Source organism: Neofelis nebulosa, chromosome 8, assembly GCF_028018385.1.
Source record: "Neofelis nebulosa isolate mNeoNeb1 chromosome 8, mNeoNeb1.pri, whole genome shotgun sequence".
Taxonomy (NCBI): domain Eukaryota; kingdom Metazoa; phylum Chordata; class Mammalia; order Carnivora; family Felidae; genus Neofelis; species Neofelis nebulosa.
In genome coordinates this window covers 8,981,530-8,994,373 of record NC_080789.1, presented here as the reverse complement: position 1 = coordinate 8,994,373, position 12,844 = coordinate 8,981,530, and the positions used below count along the sequence as shown (strand labels likewise).

The following is a 12,844-nucleotide window of genomic DNA, read 5'->3' as shown; positions in this document are numbered from 1 at the left end:
TGTTTTTCTTCCTTGACCTTCACAACTCCCAGCTCAGGTTTGATCAATTTCTGTGTGTGTATTTAAGGAAGACATAAATTTTCGAAGCAAACTAAATGAGTTATCCCTTCTTTTTCAAAAAATAAGAGAAGGGGATAATCAACTTTTTTTTTTTTTTTGTAAAAGTACAACACATCCTCAAATACGCAAGATAGAAAATGTATCAGTTTAATTAACATTTCTCTTATATTAACATTTAATTGACCATCATCAACCCTAGGAAGAAAACAATAAGTTGTGTGTTTTTACAATTTTCTGATTTTCTCTCTTGTTTGCACTTCAAACACAGGCATTTTTATCTGACTCATTCCTGCAGCAAAAACCAGATTTATAATGTGTTTCAATAAGCTATTAAAATTTTCAACCATGAGGGCTTTCTTTTTCTATTGTCCTTTTTTCCCTTCTACCAAAGCTCAGTCAATGCAGAGATGCACTGTGACACTGGCTTAGAGCAACAAATATTGATCTGTTTCCTCACAAGTCTATTAAAAAAAAAACACAAACCTGTTAGAATCATAACCTGCTGATGAACAACAGTCATCAAACACGCTCGTTTTTCCTTTTTTTTTTGGCTAGCTACCTATCTATATTTTGGAGGAAGAAAATCCTAATTTTTTAGGTTTTCCTATATTCTCTAAATTGCATTTGAAAAATGCTTTCTTAAATAAATTTTCTGCCCCAGGAAAATATCTAAATAATTGGCTTCAATCCAATAGGGCAGTTTAAAATGGAGGTGCTTGACATTATACTGAAATTAAATACATTCCCAACCATTAGTAAAACCCCGAAGAAAAAAGTCTGGCTAGGTGAATTACTATCATTTTACTAATGCATTAGTACTTTATGACACGACCAGAGAATATGTAAGACACCATTCTGCTATTGGTTTCTTTTCAGATTAACAAGTTCAGCTGGTGTTAGTTGTAAATTGTATGTTGGTTTTATGTGTTTTAGACACCGGACTACATGCAAATGTTCAGTTTACTCACACCATCAGAGACTTGAGATAGTAATTACGGTGACATGACATCTGAGACAGAAGTGATGCCTGAGAGGGTAAATTTGCACACCTGAATTTTGGCTGTCTGGCTACTCTAACCCCTAGAATACTTAGAAACGGAGGGAAGTAAGATACTCTATGTCACAAAGCTGGGTCACCTCCTCCGGGAGGCCTTCAGCAAGCACACTAACTACTTAGATCTTCCCAGATACTCTTTCTGCACCAGGTTTATTTCCTTCACGGCACTTACCACGATCTGTACTTGTGCATTTGTCATTTGCTTTCTTCACCACCAGACTAGAAGCTCCGTGACGGCAGGGACCATGACCATCTTATTTACAAGGCAGTATAATCCTATTGCCCAACAGGTACCTAGAACATAGTAGATACTCGAGAAACAGGTGTTGAGTGAATGCCCAAATGACTGAGTGACTCTGCTTTGGGATAAACCTGCATTGGCTCCGCAGTTTTGGATTATGAACACGATATTTCGAAAAATATATTACAGTCCTGTAACTGTCAAGTAAAATCCTAGAGTGTGGAGCAAATCTTTTCAAATTAATCGGTAAGTATTTCTTGAGTATCTACCATTTGTATTGCTTTGTGGATGACATAAGAAATCTAAAACATGATCCCAACATGCAAAAACCAGTGTCTGGTTAAGGGGCTTTTTTCCCTAAATAATTCCAAAATAAACAACGGGATGAGGTCTCTTGGTTCTCTTTTTAGAGTTACCTACTTCCACAATGCTTTGGCAAACGCTGTTTCCTCCCCCAACTTTACCTTAATCACAACAGGAAATCCTGTAAGCTATCAAGGGACATTATGGAATTCAAACCCAAGGTTTTTCCTCAGACTTTTGAAGGGTAATGCAGTGCCTCTACCATAAGTCACATGATAACCACAGTAAGGTGTGGGGGGGTGGGCGCTCGGAACAAACAAACATTAACATGACTGCAAAAACTTGTTCGTATTTGGAATAAATAAAGACAAATGGCTCACTTCAATTCAGGTCTTGCGGCCAAATGAGTTGAGGGAAAAACTGGTCTTCAAAACTCTTTGGATGTCAGAATCAAGAACAAGGGATGGAGAAGCCGAAAGGGACTATACCCGACGACCGAGGACAATAACAAGGGCAGCATCGAAGAGGCCGAGCGCAAGCGGCATCTGGAAAGATCCATTTAGGGTAGTGCTACGAAGAGAGTGCTATAGGTTCTGCCTATAGACTTAAGTTTACCCAGGAGAAAAAAAAAAAAGTTCTGGACAAGACTGTCATGGGTGAGTGACTACAGAGAATACCAAGATGGCATTAGGAGGTGTTACCGTTTCGACGGGAAGAATACGGCAAGAGGCAGAGAAACCAACTTTTTGGAGCCCTCCTGTATGTTCATTAATTCAATCAACTGTTAGCTTTCTAGTTTACCATGTAGCAGACTCCATTCTAAGAAACGGGGGGGGGGGGGGGGGGGGGGGGCGCCTGGGTGGCGCAGTCGGTTAAAGCGTCCGACTTCAGCCAGGTCACGATCTCGCGGTCCGTGAGTTCGAGCCCCGCGTCGGGCTCTGGGCCGAGGGCTCGGAGCCTGGAGCCTGTTTCCGATTCTGTGTCTCCCTCTCTCTCTGCCCCTCCCCCGTTCATGCTCTGTCTCTCTCTGTCCCAAAAATAAATAAAAAACGTTGAAAAAAAAAATTAAAAAAAAAAAGAAACGGGGGGAAGATGCACAAGACACAGACCCCTCCCGGAATAAAGGGCTACTCTTTTTCGAATGCTCACAATGTACTCACGCCTCGCATACCTCATCTCATTAATTAGGATTCCAAAGGCCTGGATTTGAGGTCCTGCTCTGCCATTCCCTAATCAAGGCTCAACAACTTCTCTGAGCCCCTGTTCCCTCATCTGCAGCATAAAGAATAATCACCACACAGAAAGAACTGTCGAGAAGAAGAAATGAGATGCTCCAGAAAGAATTCTGAACATGAAGGGTGAAGGCTGAGAGAGAATCAACTTCCTGTAGACGGGGTCTTTCCTTGGCATCCATTTCTTCATTCATTCGACAACCACTTCAGAACGACCACTGAGGGCGACACAGGCCCTAAGTCACATGGAGTCACACGGCTGAACCAGCCCACTGACTGCCGTCGGAGAGCCCGCAGTTTACTTGGAGGGGAAGGTTAGGCCGCACAGAAGCTTCTAGATGAAGGGCGTGACATGATGGCGTCACACAGCGGGGGCCTTCCCTCACGCAAAGCATGGTGGCCTCGGCCCCCTAGCGCCCGCGCCCGCACCCGCACAGCGACGGCACCGGCCTGGGACAGGAGGCAGGGAGCAGCCCCTCCGTGCCCGCCTGCACCCACAAACAAGAATCTACTACCTGAGGGGAAGATCCAGCCACCAGCGTCGGGGCCTTTTTCTGCTCAAATTCAAGCCCCTCGTTCCCAGGCTGATCGCCTCCTGCGGCCGGGCGCCAGCGCCCATGCCTTTCCCCACTTCCGCTTCCTCACTTCCGGCCCCTCACTTCCGGCTTGTGGGAGGTCTGGTGCCCGCTGCTCCCAGGGCGTCCAGCAAAAGGGGCGGGAGGGGTTAAAATGATCCAACTTGGGGCTATCAAGTGGGATGAAGGCAAATGTCTTCATTTCACAACCTACGGAGCTATGATGCTGCCCTATTCCTCCTTTCAAAGAGAAGTTTTTACAATTTGTGTTACCGATGTATTTTAACTGACTGGATCCGGCACCCGCAGCTGATCTCCACCTCAAAGGAGTGTAATAATGGTAGTTTTCCAGGGATGAAAAGAGCAGTGTGTGTGATGGGCAGTGACAGAGTGCCCCCAGTGAGGGCTTCGGGTACCGCTGACGCGCAGTCGTTGAAATATTCACCCGATCTTCACGGAGCGCCCACTGCGTGCCAGGGATCCCGCTAAGCTGTAAGGACGTAAGGACCCAGAGAGGAAGAATGAGTCCAATGCTGCCTGAGTTTACAGACTAGTGGAGGTGACAGGCACCGTCACAGAGGATTGTGACAAGGTATGTATCTGGTAATAAGAGAGGAGAGAGCATCTAATTCTGCCAAGGCGTATTTAAGGGCAGGTTTCACGGAAAGCTTTACATCAGAATCTTAAAGGATGACAGGGAGTTCACTGGATAGACAAAGTGGAGGAGCCCATTAGAGGCAAAGGACACATCATGTGTAAAGACTTGAAAGCTGAGAGAGCCTATTATCTTGGTCAGACTGCAAGTCCTGCAGTTCCTGTGGCTTCTCAAAGGCTATTTGTGGAACAGCAAAGGTAGATGAAACGGCAGTGGAAAGTCAGGTCATGAAAGACCTTGTCCATACTGCTAGGTGATCCTACCTGGTAGGCATTGAAAATATAATCAAGCCCATGTTTTCAAAGACTATGCCGATATTCCGCCAGGATGGAGGGAATAGACTTAGACAATAGCAAAATTCTTCACAGATGAAAGTAACTTTGTTTTTAGCTCCTACGACTTCAATCATAATTATTATTTTAACAGATCTCACGATCAGTACTGACACGTAGGTAGGTAATTATAATATAAAATGGCAGGAGATATGAAAGAAGCTGGTGTGTTTATAATATTGCTTAGCTGGCTATCATTTAGAGGAGTGAGGATAGTAGCCAGAGGGAAATTAAAAAGGTAGCCTAGAAACAGATTGTTCAGGGCCTTGAATGCCATGCTAAGCTGTTATTCTATAAAACAGTGGGGGACAGACAGCAAGTATTTTATACAGTGAGTGATAGTTTATGAAGATTTTTTTCTAGGCATATCTTATGTAAACTTCAAAGGAACTCTGAAAAGTAGGTATAATTATTCATTTTACAAATGAGGAAGTTGAGTTTGGGGAACATGCATTCATTCTACATTATTGAGCACCTGCTAAGGGCCAGGCACGATGTTGAGCTACGGGAATACAAAGAAGTAATAGTCTAATTAAAAAGACAAAAATAAATTAGCAATTATAATAAGTTGCTGGGATAAAAATGTTTGGGGAGTAAAAAGAGGATTTGTCTAAATCTACATAATTAGAGAAGTCTTCCTGGAAGAGGTGAACTTGAGCTGAGTTGGAAGGAACAAATAGGTTACACAAATTGGCCCAGAGATATTCAACTAGCAAGCTGTTTGGCTGGAACTTGACCCAAATTTTCAGTGTCCAATCTATGCCCTTTCCTCTACCCCAAGGACCAATTTTTGGTCTTTGATGTTGAGCTCTATTGACATTCTTTTTTTTTTTTTTTTAATGTTTATTTATTTTTGAGAGAGAGAGACAGTATGAGTGAGGGAGGAGCAGAGAGAGGGAGACACAGAATCCGAAGCAGTCTCCATCCAGGCTCTGAGCTGTCAGCACAGAGCCCGATGTGGGGCTCGAACTCACGAGCCGCGAGATCATGACCAGAGCTGAAGTCAGATGGCTACTGACCTAGCCACCCAGGTGCCCCTCTTTTTTTTTTTTTTTTAATATTATTTTCAAGTAATCTCTACACCCAATGTGGGGCTCGAACTCACAATCCTGAGATCAAGAGCCACATGCTCCACCGACTGAGCTAGCCAGGCGTCCCTCCATTGACATTCTCAGTCACAAGTCCACCTGTTGCAGTTTGAAAAGGTTGGATCCCAGTTTTTCCTTTTCAAACCCATTCATTTCCTCCTTTTGGAATGGATCTTCGGATGTCTTTGAAAGGGAGTTGATTAGGCTCAGCAAAACTGTAAAGTGTTCTCTACCTAGTGGAATTAACTTCATTAAAGTGACATAATGTGAGAGGCCTTTCTCTGCTTTCTTCCATTTGGGGGCACCATAATTTAGGTGCAGTACTGTAGCTCACCAAATACACGGTTTTACAATTATGACTTGGTGTGGTTTTTTCCCCCCTGAACTTGGAGTTTTGTAAAAGTGAACAGTTCTCTTCGCTTGGTTTCTAGGATCTCGTTGCTTGTCATCTCCTTGGCTGGTTCCTTCTCATTTCTCTGACCTCTCAACTTTGAAGGGGTCTGTTCTCTATCAATATCCATTCCCTGGGTGGCTTTATCCAGTTTCATAAATTTAAATACATTCCATCTCTCTCAACAACTCTCAAGTTTGTATCTCCAGCACTAACCTCTCCTGACCTCCAGACTCATATCTATCTTGACATCCCCACTGGTCTTTCTCATAGACATCTCAAACTTAATATGTCCAAAACCAAACTTTGGATCTTCCAAGCTTGTTCCCCCATCTCAGTGATGACACATCCTTGCTTCTCACTTCTCAGGCCATGAACCTTGGAGTCACCATTGACACCCCTCTTTGTCGCCCAGACTTCACATCTTATCATCAGCTCACCGTTAAATGCAGGGTGGCCACCAAGTCTGGGTAATATGAGGTTGGTAGGTGATAAATGGTTCATCAATGCCACAGTGTAATTCACAGGAAAGTAATAACATTGATGTTTCCAGACTTTGTGGTCACCCTGTATATTCAGAATTCACACATTTCCCACCACCTCCACTCTCTACCACCTGTCCTAAGTTGCTGGCTTCTCTTGCCAGGACTTTTGCAGTAGCTTCCTAACTGGCCTCCCTGCTTCTCCTCTTGCTCCCTTATGATTTAATCTCAACACAACAATCAGAGTGATGCTTCTAAAGCCTAAAACCCAAGCGAGATCATGTAACTCCCCAGTTCAAAATCTTCCATCGGCTCCTGTTTGACTCAGAATAAAACTATGACCAGCAAGGTCCTATGTGTTCCGGCCCCTGCTCTCTCTCTCACCTCCATCCTGACTCCTCTCCTCCTCACTCATTGTATCAAGCTCGCTCCCACCATAAGGCGTTGCACTTGCCGGTCCCTAAACCTGCAAAAGCTATTTCCCCAGAGAGCCATCAGCCTGGCTCCCTCACTTTGTTCTGGACTTAGCTCAAACGTCCTTTGATCTCCCAATAAAATTGCAACCCCCGCCCCCCCAACGTCAGCTACACTCTCTCCAACCCTTGCCTCATTTTATGATTCTCTATAGTAGTACAACCATCTGATATATGTAATTATTTCTCTGTCTGACAGAAGGTAAGATCCAGGAGGGCAAGGACTATGTTTGGTTCCCTGCTATATTCCCAGCACTTAGAACAGGCCTAATGCAGAGTGGGTATTCAAACTTTATTTACTGAATGAATGGAAAGAGAATGTCTGAATCTGTACTACTGCATGAGTACACCCTTTACCATAAAGGTAAGTTAAACATAATTATGTACAAGAAATTCTGATATTAACAATGACCCCTCAAAAGGAACTGCTGAAACTTTTAAAATGAGTATGGTTTTAAAAGAAAATTTCTCTATTATGGAGAAGTCCAGATTTCACATATTCTTGAATCCTCCCAATTTTGCTGATATTTTCGGAGTGTCCCAGGATTGTGCCAGCATTCTCGCATTAGAGTCTTTATTCTTAGCTTCTGCCTTTGCACTTGCTCGATTACAGAGCATCCATGAAATAGATCAGTAGAGTGGCTCACTCTCCTGTCAATATGCTCTATAACATGTCTGTTGATCATTACTTACTATTGAAATAACTTCTCTTTTTTTGAGATTTTCCTGTTCTGCATTCTGTCCCACACTTGTAAGGGAAAGGGTTCTATTCTGCTCCCCGAGGGGTAGTACCCTGTGGAAAAGCAGCTTCCTCATTACAGTGCAAGCTGAAAACACCCTGATACTTCCTACAGTATCCACTTGTCTATCCACTTGTCTTTTCTCCTTCCTTCCCACTCTCACTGTTCAACAACTTCGAAACCACTGACTTGGGATAGGACTGTGACCAGAGGATTTCAGTGTCTGAAAACTGGCTATGAAGCTACTGGGTATAATGATGGAATCCAAAAAGGTCCTTAGACCATGAAGACTGAAGAACACTAAGGCCAACGTTGAGATGTTTATTGTTCTAAAGTCCATGACCTGCTGTTACCTTTAAAATTCTATCTTAATAACCTGTGGAAATAGTGGGAACTCTGATCAGACACAACTTGCATTATTTAACAAGCTTGCATTAACAAAAAGAAAATCCTGGATTAAGGAGTTGGGAATAGCAAATGACCTCCTTTAACTCATTCAATAAATATTTATTGAGCACCTACTGTGACCAAAATATGCTGATGATTCCAAACCAGATTCTTCTTTTCCATTTCAATAAAATTGCTGAGCAATTATAACCAAGGAGAACTCCCCCTCCCAAAAAAAGGAAATTTCAAACAAGATTTAGGTACAAGGGGGCGAAAAGTTAAAAAAGGATATCATCTCATAATGTAGCGTGAGTCTAAATTTTAGAACTCCAAACTGAGTCTTATTTTTCTTATTATTTTTTTATACTTATTTTTATTTTGGGGAGAGAGATAGAGTATGAGTGGAGAGGGGCAGAGAGAGAGGGAGACAGCATCTGAAGCAGGCTCCAGGCTCTGAGCTGTCAGCGCAGAGCCTGACATGGGGCTTGACAAACTCAAAGAACGTGGAGCTTGAGATCATGACCTGAGCCAAAGTCGGATGCTCAACCAACTGAGCCACCCAGGTGCCCCCAAACTGAGTCTTATATGATTCCCTCCTTCTTAGCCTTCAAGGAATTAATGCTAGGAAGAGCCTGTGAGCCAACATTTCCCTCTTTCTCTTGGGCCTAGTCCCTAAACTCTGACTGGTATCACGTAGCAAGTAGCAACATCTCTTATTTTGTGCAAAGATGCAGCGTTGGCAATCCATTTTCTAGCAAGAGCAAAGAGAGGAAGAGGCCTTCACAGGCTGCACTTGGTATGGGAACCTACCGGGGGGGGGGGGGGGGCGTTGTTTTTTGTTTGTTTGGGTTTTTTTTGTTTTTTTGTTTTTTTACAAATTTTAAGGTTAGAACAAAGGAAGCTAAAGGTGACAACAACCTTAGGTCAGTGAAAAATCTTTAAATCCTAGGAGTCCTTTAGCCCAACCAACTCAGGAGAAAGGGAAATCTCAAAAATCTAAGTAACCAGTCCCAGCTTGTGCCTGACTGGCAAAACTGGGGTTAGAACTAATCCTGGCTCAAAACTGCTGCTTCTTTTTCTTTCTTTCTTTCTTTTTTTCCCCCCATTAAGGGTAATGTTACGGACTAAGAATAATATTATGGGCTGAGTGTACTAAGAAAGCATTTTTCGCTGGGATTTTAACTTTGTGAGTGATCCCAGGGTGATATTAAATAAGTTCCCCGAAGAAGTCTTAATTTTTCTCTGGATTCTTCAATGTACTAAGAGGAAATGGGAGCTTTCCTTCAGAGCGGCAGCAGCTTTGTTGATGGATCATCTCTAGGATTAGAGATTTTCTTATGTGAACATAATTGTTCGGGGGGGAAATTGTTAAAATTGAAACCAAGCAAAAAGAAGCAAAAGTGTTTCAGAGAACCTCCTGCATTTTAGTTCAACTCTGGCAGCAAGAAAACAAAACCGCATAATCTAAGGCTCACGCCCAACTCTCTGTAGCCCTTGTATCTGCTAGTTCCTGTGTGGTTTGCCTACAGACTACAGGGCTAACGGGGGGTAGTTTGGAGGAGGGAGTAAGAAATAAGGCAGAGAAGGAAACACTATTAATGGATCTGTGAGCTTGTACCCTGTTTTAATGCAGTCCTTGGAAGACACAAGGTGGACCTGTACTCTGACATGCAGTAATTTTGACGTGAGACTTCACCTTCCTTCTTGCAAGAGAGGATTCTATTAACTTGGTGTCAAAGCCAAGACATAGACTCAACCTCTTCTCTTCAAAAAGGTATGTCATTATACAACACCGGGCCATATACTCTAGAGATCTTGAACAGTTTTACAATTTGCAGCATATTCTCTGTGAGTCAAATTGAATTAAAATGAATCCCATGGGCTCTCTAAATATCGCTTTTTCACATTGTGGTCCATCAGCAAAGGTCTGTGAATCTTTGGCCTTCTCAATGCTTGTGGTGATGGGGTTCAATTTCCAGCAAAGGAACTTGTTCCTTACCTAGCCCAGCACACAAAATTCTCCACTAATTGGCTTCTGAGCCACCCCAGGGAGAGACTTGAGACCCATTACAGAGGTGAAATCCTCCCTTTCCACAGTCAGCATTCAATCCCTGTTGAAGGTGGGGATGACGGGCTGTGCAGAAATGAGTGAACGTTGGCACGATGGGGCCAGGATTGCTGTCTTACTTACATTTCTATTTCTCTTAATATTTATCTTCCCTTTACAAAGAACACCACTTTGGATTTCTTTACAAAGAGAAAACTTTACAATGAAATAGGTTTTGAGAGAATATCGTCAATCTTTGTCTCTTTATTGATAACTAGCGCCATGTCCTTAGGATGGTGTCCAGTTCAGGCATCGAGTCTGAAGACAAACTCCTTTATGCTCTCTGTCCCAACTGCTCCTGAATATGAGGGTTGAGTATACCCACCAAGGATTCCCCTAACTTAACAATACCGTGTTTACGTGCCTGGAATGAGGCCTTGTTACCAGTGTATGTGTAACTTCATCTGCACGGTACTGAAAACACACATCCCCAGATAAATTAAGAGGGAAACGTTTAGGGTCTAAAAATCCAATGGAAAAGATTGCATGTGCTCATGTTATGTCGTCTGAGGGTGGGAATCCTCAGGCCGAAGCATCTTTTGTTCTACACAACTGCATTTATCATCGACTGATTCGTTCTTTAGTTGGGTCACCTTTTTGTTTGTTATTTTTGGTTTCAGAAAGAACATTTAATATAAGTAGATTCTGCTTATAAGTAGACCCAATATTGTCTATAAAACTTCATGTTTATAACATAATATTAAAGCAAACCTCTTTACAAAAGGATCCACTGGTAAACAAAGAACACCATGTAAATCTAGAGCCATCTAAGTGCATTTAGATTTCAAGTTTGAAAAATGATTATTTGGACTCTTTTCGAGAACTTTGTTTTTTGTAGACAGAGGCCTGTGTCATTGAATAAAACTACCTTTTTAGACTGGACTTGGAGTGTCTCTCATGTAGTAAACAGGAATCTTATTTTCCCTAAATTGTGATAGGTTCTTTTTTAAAATGACTTTACTGACACAGAGGGGAGGGAGGCTATCAATTTGCTCAATATCAATATGAGTAATACCTCCATTGCTTATATGATATTCTTCTGAATATCTTCTGCATCTTCGGTCCTGATGAAATTCCTTTCATAAGTCTAATTCAGTTGCTCTTCATAGAGCCTATTTCATTGGGATACTATAAGAATAAATGAGTTCGCACAGATGTTAAGTGCCTTGGGAAAAAGGCACTATGAAAATGCAAAATTATATCATTATGGATTATTTCTTTGAAACTTGGTCATTGTCTTTCCACTTTTATATAAAATATATATCCCTTACTGCCTGAAACCATCTCCTTTAGAACCGCTGCCTTCTGGAAGAGGTGAAGTTGATCTCGATTCCCACAAATTGCGTGATTCTCAGAGAATAATACCAATTCTTAAACAAGTAACAGTTAGTTGCTGCTGGATTCATCCTAGGGATAGACTCTTCATTTTCATACATTCATAAAACAAATTCAAAATTTGGTCAAGAATCTTTGAGACCTAAGTTATTTGAATCAAAAGATGGGGTTGATTGGCCCCCATTTTGTCCATTTTGAGTATTTGCTAAAGCATATCTTGATCTGTAAAGGATCAACACAGCCTCATGTGTCTCCATCTTTCTTTCTTTCTTTCTTTCTTTCTTTCTTTCTTTCTTTCTTTCTTCCTTTCTTTCTTTCGCCTGCCACTTTAAAATTCTCAGGAACAAAATAAATTTAACAAGTAAGCATTACAAACATGTACTGGGCATTTGCTATATATTAAGACCCTGTATTAGGCACTGAGCTCTCTTCAACAATGTTAATATTAGGTTTCAAGAAGCTTGAGCCAATAGACAGTCAGTAAGCAATTTTTAAAAACACTTTTCTTTTTAAATATGCATTCACTGACAAACATTATAGAGAATGAAAAGAAATTATTACTAAGTACAGGAAGATAAAAGTCTTATATGCTCTCCAAAGACGATGTAAGACATTTTATGAAGAAAGTGAGGGAAATTGTCCAAACATAAAGAAAAGTCGAAGTATTAGTATAACGAATACCTCTAGACTCGCCTGCTAGGCTCACCAACTGCTATCTTTTTACCATATGTGTTCCATCCTTTTGGATTTCTTTCTGAAGTACTTGTAAGTTGCAGACAAAATGACACTTCACTCCTCAATAATTGGGTACACATCTAAGAATAGGGACATTCTCCTATATAACCACAATACTAACATTATACCTAGAAGATGAACTCTAATTCCTTAATATCATTTAATATTTAGACCATATCTAACCTTCACCATCTGATCTCCAAACACCTTCTGTACCTTTAAAAACAAAGTAGGATCTAATTTTTATAAAGAAAAGCACATTTTGCAATTAGCCTTTACGTCTTCTTGTTTAATAACTGGATTTTTTTGAAGAGTTAGACCAGTTATCTTGTAGAATGCCCCATGTTCTGGATTTGTTGTTCCCTCATGGTGTCATTTAATTTACTCCTCTGCCCCCTGTATTTCCTGTAAACTCCAAGCTTTGACTAACACATTGATTAGATTTCGAGTAAGCGTTTTTTACAGGCTGCTCCATATCACATCTCATCAGGAGGCACATAGTGCCAGGTTGTCCATCTATTGGGGATTCTCAGTTTGATTATGGCTCAAGGTAGCGACCTCACTCCAGGGAGCTCTCGTTGTAAAGGTACTTTCTCCATCTTTGCAATTAACGAGTTACCTGAGGAGGTGACCGTTGGTGCTGGGGTAGCA

At 41.7% G+C, this 12,844-nt stretch overlaps 2 protein-coding genes across 10 annotated transcripts in view; one reads left to right on the top strand and one right to left on the bottom strand.

Annotated features, from left to right (window-relative positions):
- ENTHD1 (ENTH domain containing 1) overlaps positions 1 to 3,958 on the bottom strand; it is a 106,470-nt gene extending 102,512 nt beyond the window's left edge. For 2 of the 6 annotated variants that reach the window (XM_058741210.1, XM_058741215.1), the window contains exon 1: positions 3,409 to 3,524. The gene's annotated coding sequence lies outside the window, so the exon portion shown is untranslated. Of the gene's footprint in view, positions 1 to 1,289; positions 1,412 to 3,408; positions 3,525 to 3,741 lie in introns of those variants that run through there. The other 4 variants (XM_058741211.1, XM_058741212.1, XM_058741214.1 and 1 more) reach the window with 4 other exon arrangements.
- Positions 3,948 to 12,844, top strand: part of GRAP2 (GRB2 related adaptor protein 2) — a 67,884-nt gene continuing 58,987 nt past the window's right edge. Inside the window, exons 1-2 of one of the 4 annotated variants that reach the window (XM_058741218.1) lie at positions 3,948 to 4,060; positions 9,650 to 9,790. The gene's annotated coding sequence lies outside the window, so the exon portion shown is untranslated. Of the gene's footprint in view, positions 4,061 to 9,464; positions 9,791 to 12,844 lie in introns of those variants that run through there. The other 3 variants (XM_058741217.1, XM_058741220.1, XM_058741219.1) reach the window with 3 other exon arrangements.